At 20.1% G+C, this 21,329-nt stretch overlaps 1 pseudogene; it reads right to left on the bottom strand.

Moving 5' to 3' along the window:
- Positions 1-10,741: 10,741 nt before the first annotated feature.
- On the bottom strand, positions 10,742-16,213 carry LOC122715579 (annotated as a pseudogene).
- Between the last annotated feature and the right edge of the window lie 5,116 nt (positions 16,214-21,329).

Below are 21,329 nucleotides of genomic sequence, written 5' to 3'. Positions count from 1 at the left end.
TGTGTATAAACATGATGCACAGCTTTGCCGTTGGCAATTAACCGTTGGCAATTTTTAAAATAGCGGAATACCATGTATTTCCAAGTTGCATTATTCTTGCATTATTGTAGAGAGGGAAGGTTTTCTTCCTGTATTATTATCAAGTCATTGCAGAATGTCTACTGACTTGTGTCACTGATTTCATTTCTCTGATATAACTGCTATATATATTCTTTACTCCAGTGCTGCCAAAAACTGAAACATTTGTTGAATTAGCTAATCAACAAACAAATCAGGCAAATCATTTTGACCTCTCGCAAATTGTTCTTTGATATTATAGTCGTCGATCAGGAATGACCTGAAGTCAAAGAATTCAGATCTTCGAGATTGGATGATAAAAGAATGAAAATAAGACAAGACTGTATTTGTATTAGTAGAGTGTATAGTGTTCTTTAAAACGTTAATGTTCACCAATACGACGCAAGTGATTTTAATAAATTTTACCGCAATCTTCTCTCAAAATATAATGCATGCAGAAGATTCAGGCATTATTCTATACTGTATTTTCCTAATGCATCTTATATCCTTGTATTATATTCTTTTTCTTCATGAGCATATCTAATTCATCGAGCTTATTTCGTGCGTTTATAAAATTCATTCTGTTATCTGAAAATATTGTCTTATATAATTCTCTGCGAGCTATGAATCCACGTAAAAGGTTTTCTTCTGAATAAGATATTTTAATGTTTTACGAACTTATGTCAATAATTTGGCAATAATCAAATTACTAAGTTCTCTCTGATTTTTTCAACCAAGTGGGTTAATCACAGTTAGTTTGTGAAGATAGAGAATTCGTACCGCGAGATATATGATCGGCGAGATTATTGTGAATGAAGTTATGTGATACCATGCCCGATGATTGCATTTATATTCTCACAATCTTAGCCAAGAAGATTTTCCATCTGCTAAGTGAATCGTTAATCCACGAATCTAACCAGTAATATTTACGAACAATGTCTAAAATAACCGCTTTAATCTTTGACTTTAATTGTGTGAATAAAAATACACCACAAAACTCTAATCCTGGAAGAGAAATTGACTTGAGTGGAATTAGCACAGATTTAGTTGTGCTTCCTACTTACCTGCTCCTACCGGCAAGTAGTTTTACTGTACAGAATTCTTTCTTTTTATTTCTTGCAATATACGTGTAGCTAGAAATGATGTAAACGCGATAATATATGATTATATAATTCGTATGTCCTCACTCCGATCCGATTTAAAATATGCTGGAATTTACAATTCTCAGTTCTAATTAATATTTTGCGATATATTTTTTCTGCTGATATAATATAATATAACTTGTTGATGAAATAAAGAATAAATTGTCTTGAACGATTCTACTATATGAATATCATTTAATGATAAATCTAATGAAATTCTTGCCAATCTATTAAATACGACATGAACTTTCGTCATGCTGCTAATCTTGAAGACAGTATGGCGCGGTGTGATAGTATAAATAATCTTCTTTACCTAGAGGAACAGTTAATCATATATCCTAATCTTTCACATGAAATCTACTTTGACGTGAAATCCTGATATTGTATTTATTGTTGCCTGGCTAATTTTCTCTCAAGTGAGTACAATCATTTCCGTCTGTCCCCATAAATCATCTAGTTGAAGTACATCATCTTGAAATGATATATTAACTATATAATGTCCGTCATGTTATTTATTATGTATTTTCCGAGAAATGAGTTTCAATAATTTTTTTTTTATTTGAATTTCGTAGATATCTCCTTTATCTCTTAAAATTTGACAAAATTTGTCTAAATCACTATTTCTAGCTACATGACATTTAATCCGTGTATCGGATTCTTTCGATTATACCACATACCGCCAAATAGCACCCAATCGAATTGAATCTTCTACTACAGTAAGCAAAATATTGTCTACACACAACAATACTCAAAATGTGCCTGTTCCAATGAACATATCTATTTTCTTACACTTAAATTGAGAATCGGTTAATACATGGTTATATACATGGTTAATATATGGCGGTACTTTTTTATTTTAATTTTTCTTTTGTTAATAAAAGATTCAACAAATTTATAGTGATTTAATCTAGTCCAACATGAAATACTGGCGCTAAATTAATTATATCCGGAAAAAATGTTAATAAACATTTTCTCTGATAACTGAACTTCCGATATTCGAAATATTCTATTTTATTCTCCTACACTTTATTTCCAATTTATTACATAATTATATAATATTCTTAATATATATAAGATATATATTATTTTATATATTTAATAAAATTATATTAAGAACTTCAGTCTAATAAAATTTAACATTTCTGTCTATTTCCTTGGTTATTTTTCACATAAACGCGATTAACAATACGGCATTCCTTCGACAAGGAATAGGCTGCAACATTTGTAATACAGGATGAGGCTGATGGAATATCCTTGCCAAACTATTCATTTTTGATTCAAGATCAATAACATATAGAGCTTGCGCCCATATGATTTATAAAAATCAATGCGTGCACGCATTCATATGATATAAACAAATTGTAAACAATTAAACTAAAATTTCTCCATTTGTACGATTTTTGTTTTTTTATTTAAATTTAACTCGTTAAATTTTTGCATTATGACAAAGATTGATTACCCGAACTGGATATGCGGAGAAAACATTAAATATGCACCATCGCTCGCTCTGATTAACGCGCTAAAAAAAGTCGGTTTTCGCTATTCGATCGGGCGTTATCGCTATTTATTTATTAAACATAAATCGTTGTTGACTATCCACCGCGGAACTCTTTAAAAAGCTCTTCTAAGAATTCATGGAAATCTTTAAATCTAAATTTGAACACTAAAATTAATACTTGTTCTTGCCATTCACTTAATGTTCGTCTAATTTTCTTGAAAGAAGAATAATAATTAATACAATATTCCATTTGTACAGATTCATTTAATTTTTCTAACGCAAGAAGATGATTTTTTGCGTCATCAATGAATTCTCTTAACACAATGGAAAATCTATTTTTGATCAATGCCAGATTTAAAAGAGTGCCCACATGATAACTAGAAAGATTTGAGGTTTTCTTATATCACGTTCATAAACTCTCCCCAACCAGCCTTTAATTTGTTTCAGATAAGTTCAAGGACTGGATGTGCAAGTAAGCGCAATCCCTTAACAACACCTGAAAGCAAAATCTTTCCAAGTTCGATAGAAATTCATTATTCTGAACCAATGAAACAAACGTATCTCTGAAGTTAATAAAATCATTAAGAGTTTCATCAAAAATTGGCAATTTTATTTGAGACAAAATTACCGAACACTGCTAGGTGATAAGCTGTGTGTGATGATTCTGATTCGGTGCTTGCAATAATTTGTTCCGTGCTTTCCTGCGCATGTATTTTTTATATAAAAAAATCATACATTTCATATTGTTTTTTTGAATATCATAAGTATTATTACTTGGATTCTTAAATCTTATCAGTGGAGTCTTGATCGAACCATGCTCGTTGACTAATCCTTTTAATTGAACTTTTATCTCTGCTAATGTAAGAACAAGAATTTGCTTACCGAAATTAGATGGAAAATAGATCGATGGATGTTAAAATTGATTATAGTTAGAATTGTATTGAGTCTTTAATATTGAAGTAATGAAAAACTCTTTCTTAATGAAAAAGATTTTTGATTACTATTTACCACTGTTTGCTGAATACTGAGCTCATTTTTGAATATTCATTGTTTGACTATATCCGACTATATCAAGCTCGAAGGCTCAAATATTAAAGTCTAAATGATTTTGAATATTGCACAAATATAGTATCTGAATTGTTTATATTACTCGACCACTTATTGTCATAAAATTTATTATGAACTGTATTATTGTTGAATTTTATCTGATTTAAATTCTATTTTATTCTAACTGATCTATTCATGGAAAATTCACGGAAATTCGTTTTTCCTCTAATCATTATTTTCTGTAAAAATTACAAACTAAGAAATTAGAGAAATCAATAGTGACGAAGAAAAGCGATTTTGAAAGATGAGCCTCCGCGTCACAACGCATAGGAATCAAGATATATTAAAAAATTTTTTTTTATATAAAGGAATTAAGATATATTAAATGAAACAAAAAATAAAATTGCTATATTATGGTGAAGAATACAAAATTTTATTTCACTTGCGTTCTGCTTTATCTAAAGTTAATTTAAAATATTAGAACATAATAAATAAGTTTCCGAAATTCTTGTGCATTAATTTTAGTATTTGTTTTTAACAATAATTATATATAAAAAAAAGTGAGATTAGAAAACTAAGAGCAAAGAATAATTATATGGATTGGGAAATATTATTTAAAATGTAAATTTTTATGATATATTCAAAAATCATAAAAATCAACTTCTTTTCTAAATAATTATTGCATTCTTATATCGACATCTTCAGAACATAATAATATCATTATTTTTTAATATATTTAAATCTATGTATCTAAAACTAATATTTCGTTACGTTTTTTTTTAACAATATGATTTTTTTAACATATAATATATCTTCTAGAGAATCTAACCAAATGATATAGTATATAATTCCTAACGAAAGTATTAATATGCATTTCAAATTTTAAGAAACATTATGCTCAACATCATTCTATATTTCTTGTTTTATATTTAATAAAGTGACGAGCTTATGACAATATTGGAAGATTTTTGTACAAGGAAACATTCTCCGAATTATGTCATAAATCTTATAATTATTTGATATATTTTATATTCTATATCTACATATTCTATATCTAAATATTAAATATTTATTAAGAAATCGTATATCAGTTCTTTAAAGATTGTTGTAAAGAGAAGATTTTCATTAATAAAATTATTTAAAAAAAAAATCTCGAAAAAATTTTTTAAATTTTGCAGAATCAAAAGGGCTCATTGGAAAGATTAAATAATTTTAAAATTCTGAAAATAAAAACTTTAGTTTTTAAAATGAGCTCAAGTGAATTGTAATATGATTTTTTTTTTACTGAATTATAATAATTTAAATATCAGCAATTTTCGATGAAAATTTAATGTTCTTTTAATTTTAAAGTAATGTGCTAATGTAAATAAAATAATTATATAATAAATATATTCTGTATTAACAAATTTTATTTCTAATAATTAATAGAAATAGCAATGAATATGAAAATTGACGAAAATCGGGATAATACAACGAGCAATAAGGGATATTAATTAAACAGATTTTATGTACACCAACTAAAAAAAAAAATTTTCTTCCAATATTTTTATTTTATTTTATTTTGTTTTTTATTACTTTATTATCATATTATTTTAATTATTATATATTTAGTTTTAAATACTTACTTCTGTGTTCATGATTCCAAGAACTATAAACATTATAACGCATATAATGTTAATATATGATGTGAGTTTATAACTGATTTCTTGATATGCAAGCCAATTTTTATAATTTGTGATTATTATTGTATTCAGAAATATAGTATATAAAATGATGCATATGCCAGCGTATGTTATACTCCAGCCATATCGTAATCGTCCTTTCAATTCAAATATACGTAAACCAAATATTTCATTAATAATAATGATAGGTATTAGCGAAGCATATTGGGTTTCTGGTGTCCATGCTAAAATTTTTGTCTTAAACGCCTCTAAAAACACAGCACATATATTAAAATTTTGACAAACAAATTTATAAAATAATAATTCTCAGAGATTTTTTAAAAATTATATTACATAAATAATTATACAATATATAAATATAATTATATTATATAAATTTTATAATATAATTTATAAAATAATTATATAATTAATTGTATAAGTTTTTTAGAACAGATTTTTATAAACATCTCAATTACAAATACAATTTTGAAAATATTCAATGTTCAATTTTCCAAAATCATATAATAAAATTTTTTCCTAAATTATGAATTATAACATCAAATCTCTAAAAATTAATATGGAAATATAAAAAAATAAATCAATATCTAAAACTATCACTAAAATAACTCTCTTTAATAAAAATAATATTTTTCTACTATTATTATTGAAAAAATTATTTCTTTATAGTTTATATGCATAAGAAAAAATTCTACATGTACATATAGATATTAATTGACTTACCTTTCATATTTTTCTTAGTTTTGTTTATGATTTGAATAATATTTTTATTTATTATAAAAATTGTCACTTTTTTTAACTATAAATTTATTTATTTTTTCTTATGTTTTTACTGAATTCAATACTATGCAAGTTATAAAATGAGTAAATTTATCTGTTTGTCAATCGTGATAACCTCTTTCATATCTCATTTATGATTAATATGATTAAAGATAATCTTCATATTCTCTAGAATTATTTATAATTATATATTTTTAGTATAATTCTTTTTCAAGATTAATAGAAAATTGCATGTCATTTTATTTACTTATTAATGTAGATACAAACTAAAACAAAGAATGCAATTTTTTTTAAAGAAAATATTAATTTCAATCTATTTTTTTTTTAAACTTATTCAACTATTATGTTTATTTAGTTATTAAATTATGTAATTAATTAGCATTCTGTATTACGAAGAATTAATAAGAGTTAGACTGTTATTGTTAGTTAGAAATTTTATGGTTTTTTCTTTTCAGTCTATAAAGATTTTTATTTTCTATATATTTCGATATTTGAATGCCATTTTAATTTATGATTTGTAACATGTTATAAATTTCATTTTTAATTTTCTGTATTTCAAGATTTTTGAATATAATCATTTTTTCTATATCATGAAATATATAATTATCATAACATTTTAATATTTTAATATTAATAAGTATCTTTAATATTATACCTTATATATATTTATATATATTTATTATGCTTTTAATTGTTTTTTGTTGATAAAAAATTTCTTATTATTTATAGAAATTTCTTTTTTATAAAAATTTTATATGAGAATTTTATTGTATAAAAATAATTGTGATTTGAATCTAGTTCATATCTGTTTTTTTTTTTGTACATTTCAGATTTAAATTTAGAGATTTATCTCAAAGTATTTATATATAAGTTATATATATATTCATTATCCATTTATTTATTTTATTCCAAATTATTTATTTCATTTTTTCATTTTATCTAATTATTTCATTGATTACATTTTGAAAAATTTTTCTTGCATTTTAGAAGTTATCATTTATTTATATTATAATTGTTTCATTTTATAATATCATCTTTGAACTTATTACACTACAATGGTAATCTGATTGATTTTACCATTTTTGGCTTATTTCTTTTTCCACTTTTAATATAAAACTAGATCGATTAAAAATAATTATAAGTAATCTCGTATTTTTATAATCTTTATATAATGTAGAAATTGTGAGTATTATATTCAATAAAATTATGAATTTTTAAATGTCATAACTATGACAACTTATTAAATTTTATAATCAAACAGAAGAATCTTATTTTTGATCAGATCAATGTCAAAAGATTTTTTTTTTTTTGAATTTCTATAATGTTTTATTTTATTTCTTTTAACTTGTTTTATCTAATATTTTGAATTCAGTTAGTTTCAACATTATATTTCAGTGGATAAAATTAAACTTAGAATAATTATAATATTATAATATATAACTAATGTATAATTAATAAATAATATTAATTATATATATTTAAATATATTTTATGAAATATGAATGATATGATATGATATGATATAGTGAATATATAATATAATATATTTTTATATATTTGTAATATATTTTTGCGACAAAAATAATTTTTTTTCAAAAATATTTTTTGCTAATTGTTTTTTCTTTGTTGCAAATAAAGAAATAATTAGTCTTTTCAATTTTCTAATCGCTTTCCATAATAATTATTACACAATAATTATTTTATACAAAATTTATATTAAAAATATAAACAAAATTCTTCATTATCAATAATTTTGAATTAATTGGTTTATTTCTTTAGTAATTGTATTTAATGTTTTGTTCAATTGTGTTTTTTGGTTTTTATTAAATATTTTTCAATTCACGTTAATTTAGTTTTTTTAATGAATTTTCTGTGGGATATATTGTGGATAGAATATTTTTAAACTTGTCTTGTTTAGACGGCTTGCTTTCTAAATTATACTTAAAAATTTTATTATAGCTGTCTATTCATGAGTTTTTAGGAATATTTTGCAATTTATATTTTCTTTCAAATATTTTTTTAAATTGATTTGAATTTGTGTTATTGTCGTATATGTGTGATTTTATATTTATTAGCATAATGAATATGTTTAATTACTTATTACTAATTACTATTAATAATTACTTATTTTTTTTAACTGATGTTATTAATAAATTTTTTTCCTTTCTTAATTCTAAATCATAATTTCTAATAGAAGAAATGCATTTTTCTGAATTACTCATTTTCGAATTACTTGGATATAGCTCATCATTTGTCAATGCTGTCTTGTGAGACATTGTTACTGTTTAAAATGGTAAATTAGGAGATTTGAATTTTATGTAATTGTTTTCTTAATGCGAGAAATAATTTTATTACAATTATTTTTTTTATTATAGAATCTTTATAACAAAATAATTATAATTTTGATAGTTAGAATTTTTTATATATGATCTATTTTGTTTACAATTATTTATATTTAAACTTAATAAAAAAGTTTTGATATAATATATTGAATTTTGTTTATTTGTGTACATTTTTAGTAATATATGAATCAGTATTATACAACTATTTATTATTTATATTTATATATAATCACAGTATGCAGCTAAAATGTATAAATATAAACCAATCAAAAATTTTCTTTCTTATGAATTATGATGGAAATTTTTTATGGATATAATTGCAACAAAAGTAATACTGATATTCATTGTAATATTTAATTATTGTAATTTTGGTCATAATTCGGTTCTAAGTTGTTTATATATATATTTACAAATTTCTTATATTTACAAATTATATATATATATATATAATTTGAATAATATACAAACTCAATATTGAATTTAAAACTTAATTTTAAACTTATCATAATCCATAAAGGATTTTTAATTAGTTCATATAATTATACATTTTAATACTATCTGTTTACATTATTTACAGTAATAATAGGAAAGCTTGCATTGATATTGTCAAAGCATATATACATATAAATAATATTCAATAAATATATAATATTATTATATTAAAAATTTTTTATTAATATTTTAGAAATTAATAGAAAAATATAATTAAAATTTTCTTCTGACAAATATTCTTTAAAATTTCAGTTCGTTTGGAATGTATTTTATTCCTAAACTGCATCTAACAAAAAAATTATTTATATTAATTACTGAAATCTGATTTTAAATACAAACACAATTAAATATTAGAATGCATTACCAGCAAAAAACAAATTACAAGTTTAAAAATAATGAATGCTACATTATTAAAATCATTAATATATATTTATACAAACTTAATAGAATAGATAATGTAACAAAATTATAGATAAAGCAACTAAATAAAACATAAGAATAAAAGTCAGAATTCTGTTGCTATACATTCAAACTTATTCAACTTTTTCCGTGTCTTTTTTCTCAGATTCACAACCAGATTTTTATAATTTCTATGATTCTTGTAATTCTTTTAATCAGTTCTTTTTAAGAGTTATATAATTCTTGTTTTTATTTAATTCTTCCATTATGAATAAACTAATAACTACGAACCAGCACTAATTATTCATTAGTCAATGAAACAAAACATATAAAATATAACGAAGCCATTAAAGAAATGTTATACAATCTGTTTGTATAATAAAATTCGTGTGATATTTAAAAGTAAAATTTTTTAGACTTTATACCAAGAATTATTTTTTTACGATTTTTTTGAACAAACGAAAAGAGACACGAGATATATTTTATATGTTTGCGACCCTATAATTAATCAGATTTGCTACATAGTAATATCTTTATAATGGCATTAATATATAATTATATTTATTAATATATTATTTATTAATATATAATTATAATTATTATTACATTTATAAAATATTATTACATTTACAAAATATTTATATCAAATATATTACATAATTTGCAAATGTACTTGCAATTATAAAATTGAATGATTTGATTTATATGATATGACTCACAATTTTTTGCTATCGTCATCGATGTTACAATCTCGATATTCTGGAAGATGTAATTTTTTTCTTCTATTTCATAATTTATGATAATATTCCATGAATTGTAGAATCATAAATTTAGCTATTACAAATATTTTGTTATTACGCTTATAACAAAATATTCATTTAAAACAATTTCAATTTTAGTGCACATAAATGTAAATTATTTATTAAATAATTAAATTATAATTAAAAATTTTCATTAGGTGAAGCAAGAGTAGTAAAATATAATAGAGATAAAGACGAAAAAAATTTAATGAAAACAAAAATTGCTATTAATTTAATAAATGATTAATAAATCTCAATAAATATTTTTGTATTTATCAATTTATTAATTTTGCTCTCTAAAATTTTAGAAAGAATTTTCTTTGAGAAAAGAATATAATAAATGTATAAAAGCGAATATCAAATTGGCTTTCTTTTTTCTTAATCTTTATTACTTTCTTATTTATAACTTACACTAATGTGCTATAAAATATAATAAAATAATCACAAATCATGATTTTAGTAGTAATAAATCATTAATCCTTAAGGATTTTGCCTAAGAATTTTATTTCATATTTGTTGATGTACTTATTTGTATGAATATAACAAAATAAGTGATCAGAGTACCAAAAAACTGAAAAATAATTAATTAAGAATTAAATTCTTAAGTAAATAGTCAATTATTATTATACAATTATTTAACTTACTTCTGTTGATAACTTGTTACTAAGAATGTAACCACCAGCAGTAAATTTAAAAGGATGAAGTAGAAGTTGTAATAAAAATTGTTGTATCTGAAATTGTTAATTATAACTTTCATTCTAAACATTTTATAACTGCAAACTATAAGTAGGAATTATTTATATTCGATATGCTTTTTAGTATGAAAAAGGAAAAGTCTGAAAAATTTATATATCACATATTTATTTATTAAATATCTTCTAATATTCTAAACAAAAAAATAAGAAAAACATTCAAATAAGAGAAAACAAAAAATAAAACAAACATTCTAAGATCAAAATAGAAAAAAGTAATTTGTTTGAATTATTATATTAATAAATATATAAGGTGCGAATTTTCAAAAATATTCAAATATGAATTTCTTTACAATATAAGGCTTAAAAATAAGGAAAATCTATATATATAGATATAGATTTATAAAAAGATGAAACATCTATGGATGATGAATGTTATATATCAAAATAAAAAAAGAATTCCTATACTATATATATATTTAACAAAAGTTATTGTTAATGAGATATATGCGTTTTGAATTTTGAATAATAGAGTGAAACGATAAATAATAGAATTAAAAATTATATGTACAGTATCCTAGTATCACTTTTTCAAAACTTTCAACAAAATAATAAATATATTTTTTTAGATATATCAGTGTTTGTAATTTTAATTTAATATAATATACAATGAGTTATATATAATTTATTATTTATAAAAAATTTATCACGAAGAAAGAGAAAATTTTAGAATATTCGATATTTTATAACATTAAAATTTATAAATGAATCCTTATATAATTTATATTGAAATCCATAAGTAAATCATTGTATAATATTCAAGTTGCTTAATTGATGAATAGGGAATTTACAAGATTTTTACAAGATTTTCTATAATTCTAATTAGTTAAATATTTTTTTATCACAATTTATTTACTTTAATTACTTTTGCATTCTACATTAATTATTTTTTATATTTATTTCAAAATAAAATTGCTTCTTTTATTTGCTTTTGAACAAGTCAAATTTAAATATATATATATATTTAAATTTGTATATATATATATATATATATATATACATATATATAACAATTAATGTTTTTGTTATTCTTATATTGTTACATTATTATATTCTTATACTTAAGTTATTATTAATTATTATACTTATAATAACTTATATTATTATGCTTATAAATTATTATTAACTTATATGTTATATTATTCTCTAATATTAATATATTATTTAATAAAAAGTGCACATAGAAAGCAGTATTAATATTTCATTAATATATTTCTCAAATTTTAAAAATTATATAAGAAAATTGCAAAATGAATCCAGCCTATCCAAAAAATATTGAAACATCCAAAAAACTAAAGATTAACAAATATTTTTTGATCAATAAAAAATTACATCGAATTATTTCACGATCAATGAATAAATAAATATAATATATTCATAATTCAACACATGCGTTTCACATGATTGGTCAGTATTTTTTATTAATAACTCATTAATACAATTATTTTCGTTATTTTATATATTTTTTTTTAAATTGTTCTATATTCATATACAATAAAAAATAAAAATATTAATTGAGGATTTAATCAAATTTCATTTTTCAATTAGTTGAATGCAGAATTTATAAACAATTTAATTAAAATTCATTTCTTCAAAAGTACATCTTAGAAAAAATATACGTATATAAAAAATTATGAATATTATAAAGAAGGTTCTAGACAAAAATAACTGAAACGATAGCTATGTCGTGAATTGCAAATTAAATAACAACGATTATCGATCCTGAAAATATAATATAAAATATAATTAAAGAAATTTTATTTTTAACAAAAGATTTAAAAAACTTTATTAGTCAAAATCGATTAAAAATATCAAATATGAATGGATTCTAATGAAAGAGAGCAAAATTAAAACCAAAAAATTTATGTTGGAAGATGATTAACTTGTACATATCCACATGATTGTGCGAAAGAGATTTGAACTACATTATAAGATTATTAAAAATTTACATTATCAAGTAAGATTTGTTATTTTTCTTTAAAAATTTATGATGTAAAATACTCGAAAAAAAAATATGAAAAAACATAATCGAATAATCGAATTATATAATTAATTAGAAGCCATTGAAAAAATCACCAAAAAATATCCATTGCAATAGTCTGTAGTTTTTTAGAATCTTATCTCTATAATAATTGATAAATGTTTTTGAAATCAAGCTTAATAAGAATTTATCATTAAATATAATTAAAGAAAACTAATGAATGATTTATAAAAGATTGAATTGATTTACATAATGAAAATTTACATAAATGAAAGTCATTTTTATATAACATTGAAAACACAAAATGATTCCAATCAAGAGATAAAATTCAGTTGAGTCGAGCAAATACTATTGTTATAAAAAAAAAATTAAATAAAACAAGAAAAAAAACAAAAGATAAATAAAATAACAATGAATTCTATTTCAAATCCGGCATAATTAAGATGAATGATATATTAATTCAGAAGCAATAAATTGATATAACATCGATAATAAAAAATTATTTAGCTCTATCAATATTAATAATAAAAATAATATGATGATGGTAAATGGTAAAACAGATGGTAAAACAAACAAGAGTTGAAGATAATTTTATAAAAATAGATAGCATTAAATTTAAGATAGTTTAATATAGAAAAAATTATAATCAAAATTATAATCAAATAATATATTATATGTTCTTGAATTAAATGATAATTTAATTTTTTTAATTATTTAAAAAAATTACTGATAACAGTTTCAAAATAGAGTAACGATAATAGAAGCAATATAATAAAAAGGAATGAAATAATTGTAATTGCCATCAGCTCAAAGAATTTATAAATTCTTATAATTCTTAATTTATTATATATATTATATATATTATAATTTCTTAATTTATTATATTAGATTAAGAATTATAAAATATTGTTAACATTCAACAATCAAAAATAATTGCATAATTGCATAATTCACAGTACAGATTACATATAAAGATTCGGATGTTATACATAGAATAATTAAGAAAGATTAATATCAAACATAATGAAAATGTACTATTGCATTAAAAAGAAAATGACCTAAAAAAATAAAATAAATCTAAAAAATTGCTCAATATAATACAAAAGATATGTTCACATTGATTGATGATTTTGAATAGAGAGATTTAATTATTAGTGCATAAATCGGAAATATATATATATATAAATTTAATAAAAAATCAGAAATTATTAAAAAAGAGAAATAAAAAAGAGAAATAAATTGATATTAATGCTGAACTAATATACTATTTAAGAAATAAAGGATAGGAAATAGAATTGGAACTTTATTCACTGTAACAGAATGAGAGAAAAAGAAGTACTTATTATATGATAGATATCTTATTTATTCCAATGATAAGATATATGTTTATTGAAAATGGACTACTGGAAAAAAATATCGAAATAAGATAATAATGATAAATTTTTTATAAAACCAAATTATTAAATTTATGACTCATATCTTATATATTTGGAAGTGAATCGGATATCATTGGACGCGATTGCTCTTTCGATTTTGTTTTATCTCTTTCACCTTTTCTGAATTGCCGTGCGATGCAACATAGTAAGTTAAGAGAATAAGTTAAGTTAAGTAGAATAAAAATATAGATATAAAACAATTACAAGAATTTCAAATTATTAAAATCATAATGATTGAAATTATAATGATATAATATAAGGATATCATATAATTAGATATTTTAGATACCACTATAATAAATTTATACAAATAAGAGATAATATAATATAATAGTAATAAAAAAAAATCGCATTCTAACGCATATAATCATACACATTATACATAGATATTATGCAATATTCAATATATTCATAAACTGAATAATGCATATATATCTTGCAGTATAATATATATAAATCTTTATTATTATTTATATAAAAAATTAAAAAATAATCGTAAAACTTTATTTAATCCTAATTTAATCCCTCAAAATTTTGATTCAATATATTTAATAATCGGATTATATTGTAATGCAACTAAATTTAAACGAATGAAATAATCGAAATTATAGTGACGGAATTTAAAATGATAGCGATATTAGTATCGTAATTATATCTATTTTTATAACATTGTTCATTGCAATTTCAATTTTTCAAAAATTATTTAATATTTTCCCATTCAAAGGATTTACGAAATGCAAAAATTGTTCATGAATAAATATTAAAAATGATATTAATTCATCTATTATACATTTTTTAATCCAATTTTTTACTTTATTATATTTCTATAAACAGTTGAAAAGAAACAATATGCTAAAGCATATTTTATTACAAACATATACAAACATATTACAAACAAAATTCTATAATCTTATTTATTCTACAATTTCATTTCATAAAAAAAAAAGTATTTATGAATAAGTATTCCATAAATAAATTTAAATGAACATAAAATATTAACATTTTTTCTTAAGAGATCAAGAGATATATTTGAAATCCATATTTTAAGATTGTTATTCTTTGTGATGAATACTTTAAGATACTATAAAAAAATAATTTGATTTTAAAAATCATCCTCAAATTCGATTTTGTAATTATTTTTTTCGATAGATTTCCATCGATCCAAAAATAAGGAATCTCCCAAAATCAATATTGATATAATAATAAATTTTCCATACCTCTTTAAGCAGAATTTAATTGTAACATTGTAAACAGAAACAAAAATTTTCCTAGAATAACTCAAAAATTAAAATGATAATATGTAAATTATGTCAATAATAATATATCAAGAAAATACTTAAAACGATGATTTTTGAAATATTTCAAGATCATAAAAATTAATAAAGAGAGAATACTGAAAAATAATCTTTAACAAAAATAAATTAAAAGTAAATTTTAATTGAAATGTTTTATATATATATATATAATATTTATATATATTAATGTGGATCTTATCTCGTTTCTAATAGAATTATCCAAGTAACAAATATCCAGTTCTTGAAGTAAATGTGTTGTTACTTCTATCTATAAAATTCTAAAATTAAATGCATATCTATAGATTAATTCTTTATTTATGATATAAAAAGATGTACTTCGTGGTAGAATTTAGTGCAATGATTATTTAAAAAAACAATTTTTATAAAAATTAGAAAAATCTATACGAGGAATCCTATAAGTCCTTTATTTGACAACACTTCTGACAATTTTAAGGATATTAAATAAAAATATCCATTATAAAGCACACTCAATAGTGATGAAAATTGCATTATTAAATTTAATACAATTTGATAAGTATATGCTTGGTTAAGTTCACGTGAAAGTTTCAGAACCTCAAAATGAATATACCTTTAATATATACATGTGTGTGTGTGTGTGTGTGTGTGTGTGTGTGTGTGTGTGTGTGTGTGTGTGTGTGTGTGTGTGTGTGTGTGTGTGTGTGTGTGTGTGTGTGAAATGAAATAGTTTAATTGGAAATGAAATAACATGAGTATCATCATTTTCATCAACTTAATAACTCATTATCATTAATAAGAGAAAAGAGAATAGCCGCAGATATTTAAATAAAGCAAAAAATAAATAAATAATCTATAAATTTTAGTGAAATTTTTTTTTCTGAAGATTAACATATGAATTTTTTAATTTACTAAAATAAATCATTTTTTAAAAATACTTTTAGAAAAAAAGATCAATAAACTAAAATTGAAAAAATATGTTTACACAATCACAAGAAAATAGTTCGCAACATTACACATAGTTTTTAACCTTTTTTTATATGTTCACATATACTTAAAATACATCACAATATAAGCTTGATGCATCAATATTTGCACATTATTTATATATCCAATTTTTGGATTTTTGGATCTCATAACATTTTTTAAAGATTTTTTAATAAAAAATACATTGGATGTGATGATATTCGTTTTGATTAAAAAAATTTTTAATATAATTTTAATTTTTAATATAATTTTATTTTTTTCATGACACAATTTATGGCAATCTACTTTATAAAAAGTTTATCCTACAAAATATTGAAATTTCACTTTTTTGTGTTTTCTATAGTTGAAATATAAAAAATTTTTTAGAAATAATAACAAAGATGATAATTTATTTGCATTTGCAATTTAATTGCATTCATTGTATTGTTCGTTAAATCTAGATTCAAAAAAATTTTTTATGAAATTATTGTAGAAAGCTGTTCAAAAATATAAAAAATGATTGATAGATTTTGACTTTTGAATTAATATATGAATCAATTAAAAAATAGTTCAATATCTCTAATAAATTTTTTAATTATTTTATTAAATTTAAAAAACAAATGTGTTTAATGTTATTTTTAATTTAATAAATTTATTAAATTTTTAAATATATTTAATTATATAATACTTGAGATTTTTTAAAATATTCAGGGATATTTGATTGATTTCATCCTATACTTTTACCGTAATTAATATAAATTAAAATTAGCTTAATGAAAATTTTTAAAAATATTATATTGTTAATATTAAAATCAATAAAATATTTAATATTTTTTTATTTATATCTCTTTTTATATTTTTTATATATTTTTCTTTTATTTATTGTCTCTTTTATCTATATTCAATATTAATGATTGTAATATTTTATATAATAAAATCATTGAAATTTAAATAAATATTGAAATTTCATATTAATAATATCATAGTAATATCACTTTCAATAAAAAGAAAATTGATTTTCTTGATATCTTAATATCTAATTTGTTTCATATGCATGTTGTTATTAACTTGTAATTGTTAAGCACAAAAAATCGAAAATTATAAAATTAAAAATTAAAAAAAATTAAAAAATTAACAATTAAAAATTGTATTAAAAATATCTGCATCCACCATCTGAAGCTATCAATTTTACTTTTTTACTAAATATTCTAACAAAAATACAAAATTCTATATATTGTTATGAAATTATCTTGTAATTTGAAGAAAATGTTGAACAAAATATTTTCTATTATTATAATCCATTATAATTACAAATTTACATAAAATAAGTCATTGTATGTTATATTTTATATTAATATCTTTTGTATTTGATAACTGATATATCTCTTTTATAATGTTGTTTATCTTATGCAATTTGTTCTGTAAAATACTTCAAAAAAAAATTAAAATAATCTGATTTTGGAAACAATAATGATTGAAATAAATATAATGCTATTATTAATATTATAAACTCATCCATATTTTTATAATATATAATTTTCACAAAAACAAAACAATCTTTAAAAAAATCTTCAGAAAGAAATCAAAATTTTTAAAGAATTGAAAAAGTCTTGTGTATTTCTAAAATATGATATAAAAGAAAAATAAAGAAATGAAATGAAGAAACAAAATTTTTTCTTATAAATCTGAAAAAAAAATATTAAAAAGTATCTTAAAATTATATTTTTTACATTATTTACAGAATAATGTGAATTCAATATGTTATTGTAAATTCTTATATTTAGAATTTAGTCAATTTTAATTTTGTAAATTTTAATTTTATGTAATAATTTTTTATTACTGAGTGATCAAACTTGTAATTGAATAATTTATTCAATCTAAATGATCTATTCTTGGTTCAATCATTTTTATTAATCAATTAGTAAGTTTTATAAATTTAATGTAATAAAACTTTATTACAATTTTGATTTAGAGATTTTCTTATTCCATCCCAAATTTTTTTTTTGTAATTGTCATCATATAATGGCGGCTATAAATCATATTATATAAAGTCACCATTTTCATTAATTCGATGAGCACTTCATTTAAATATAAAAAATATTTATTATATTTGAATTATATTATATTAATTTGAATATATTGAAATTTTAATTTAAATTTTAATAAAAAATTATCTTATTTTTTTTTAATGTATAATATATATAATATAATGATATTGATATTAAAAAAAAAAATAATTATTTACTTATCATTATATTAGTGTACATATTTCTTTCATAATTCTAACACTTTTCGTAATAAAAGAAAAATAAAGAAATATATAATAAAATAATAAAATTACTATTATTTGATAGAAAATCATATATATATATATATATACCATACTATAAAAATGACTCAAGAAAGTTTAAATAACTTTATATTTGTAATTGCTTAATCATATCAAAAATGAAAGAAAATTGATTAAATATAAGCATATTAAAATTATATATTGATTTTATCGTCTTAAACGCATCATTAAGAGATATTCTATTTTTTATTTAACAAAAAATTAGAAGAATTTTGTTTCTATATTTCTTTTCTTTTCTTCATTTTTCTATCATATTACAGAAATACATAAAAATTTTTCAATCTTTACTTTATTCTTGTAAAAATTGTAAAAATATAGATGAATTTATTATTTGTAGTATAATTATAATATTGTATACCATATAAAAAATAAGTATAAAGAATATTATTATGATTCTATATCTCTAAATTACGATACTATATCAAAATTTAAAAATAAAAATGAATGTAAGCATGATCTTGATATTAAAAATTAGGCAAATTTTTTTATTGCATCGTATTCTATTCATTGCAAAAATAAAAAAGTTTCAAAGGAACTACGAATCATAACTCAATTATTCTCTTGAAAAAAAAAATATTATATTTCCATTATGAATTTATTTTATTTAAAATTTATTTATATTTGGTTAATTTTAAGAAAAGTAGCATATAACATAGAAATCTAGCATATTCTTTATTATAAAGTATCAAACGTTGCATGAACCAACGAAAAACTTAAATATCTCATATGATGCTACTAATAACAGTACCTTCTTTTTCACAATGAAAATGTGTTCAAAAAAAAAAAAAATAAGGCATATTCAACATTTGTCATAAGCAAAATATTTCTAATAAAATCCTTTCATAGATTTCTTTTATTATTTTTTAGTATATTGTATTATTTTCACGCTGAATTATTCTCATTATTATATATTATAGACTTTTTTTTCGAAAAAATTTCTTATAACAGCTTTCTTTTTTTTTTCTTTTTCTTTCTCTTTTTATTTAAACTACATATACATGAACCTACATTTTATCTCATTTACTATGTGTATCAATCATTCATTTAAACTCATCGGTTGAATAAATACATATCGCACAAAATATCAACAAAATATTGCAATATATTTTATTATGTAAAGATACTTTTAGAAATGTCAGATCGATTATTTAAATAATGAAAAAGAAGAAAAAGGAAAAAAATAAAAATGTAATAATTCTAAGATATTTTTATAATAACTTTTTTTTGCAACCAAAGGAAATTTAATTCTTTTTTTCAAAAGATAAATTATAATAATTTCTTTAAGACTTTTTTATTCTTGCGAAAATATAATGCAATAGAAAAATTTAATTTTGAATTTCAAGATCAAAAACATTTTTGTTTGCATTTTCATTTACAAATTTCTTTTTTACAAAAGAAAAAATATAAATAAAATAAATACTATTTCTAGTGAAAAATATTAATGAAGTTGTTCATGAAAATCAATATTTTATTATAAGATTATCAAATATTGATTTGTTTAATAAGTTATATAATTTAACATCAATTGTTAATGATATTACTATAAATTATAAAAAATTTAAAAATTATTAGATTTTTGTAAAAATTTGATTTTAAATCCAGAAATATAATATCTTTTCCTTTATTTTTCTATTCTTTAAATAATTTTAAAATCATGAGCATTTTTTTCTTTATATAATTTACCTTATCAATATGGTAAAAATAAGAATACCTAAACTCATAATTATTATTGATATAAATATAAAAATATTTAAATCGTCTTGGTATTGAATGGAAATAGTAGAATAATAATCTAGCGAAATAATGCTTATCATTATTACGCTAGATAGTAATTAATGTTTGTGTAACGCAAAAAAAAGTTTTTTGATAATTTTTCTCAATTCCAAATGATTCTAAAGTATTGTCTATTTGTTCACATCTTGCAATAATTTTTCTCGTTATAATGAAAAACGTTATAATGAAAAAGGAAAAAAATTGTAAGAAATATATAAATGTTAGAAAAATAAAAAAAATATAATATCTAATGTTAATATTTCTTATATTTAGTTTTAGTTATAAGTCACTTTTTAATTTTAAAGACAAAATACAGAATTGAACATTAGATATAGATATATCATTTGTAATTTTTTATATAATGTATTAATAAATAATGTATTAATTATATAATGTATTAATAAATTAATGTATTAATTTTTAATATAATGTATTAATAATGTTATAAAATGTTAGATATTATTATAAATCAGAGTAAATACAGTTTTTAAAAATTTCTTGTTATGTATAAATTTAAATATAATATTATATTATTGAAGTTGATTTAAATGCGTTAATGAT

The sequence above is a fragment of the Apis laboriosa genome, unplaced genomic scaffold (genome assembly GCF_014066325.1).
Source record: "Apis laboriosa isolate Shangri-la unplaced genomic scaffold, ASM1406632v1 scaffold38_cov145, whole genome shotgun sequence".
Taxonomy (NCBI): Eukaryota; Metazoa; Arthropoda; class Insecta; order Hymenoptera; family Apidae; genus Apis; species Apis laboriosa.
The sequence above is the reverse complement of the archived record's forward strand: the minus strand, read 5'-3'. Positions and strand labels throughout refer to the sequence as shown.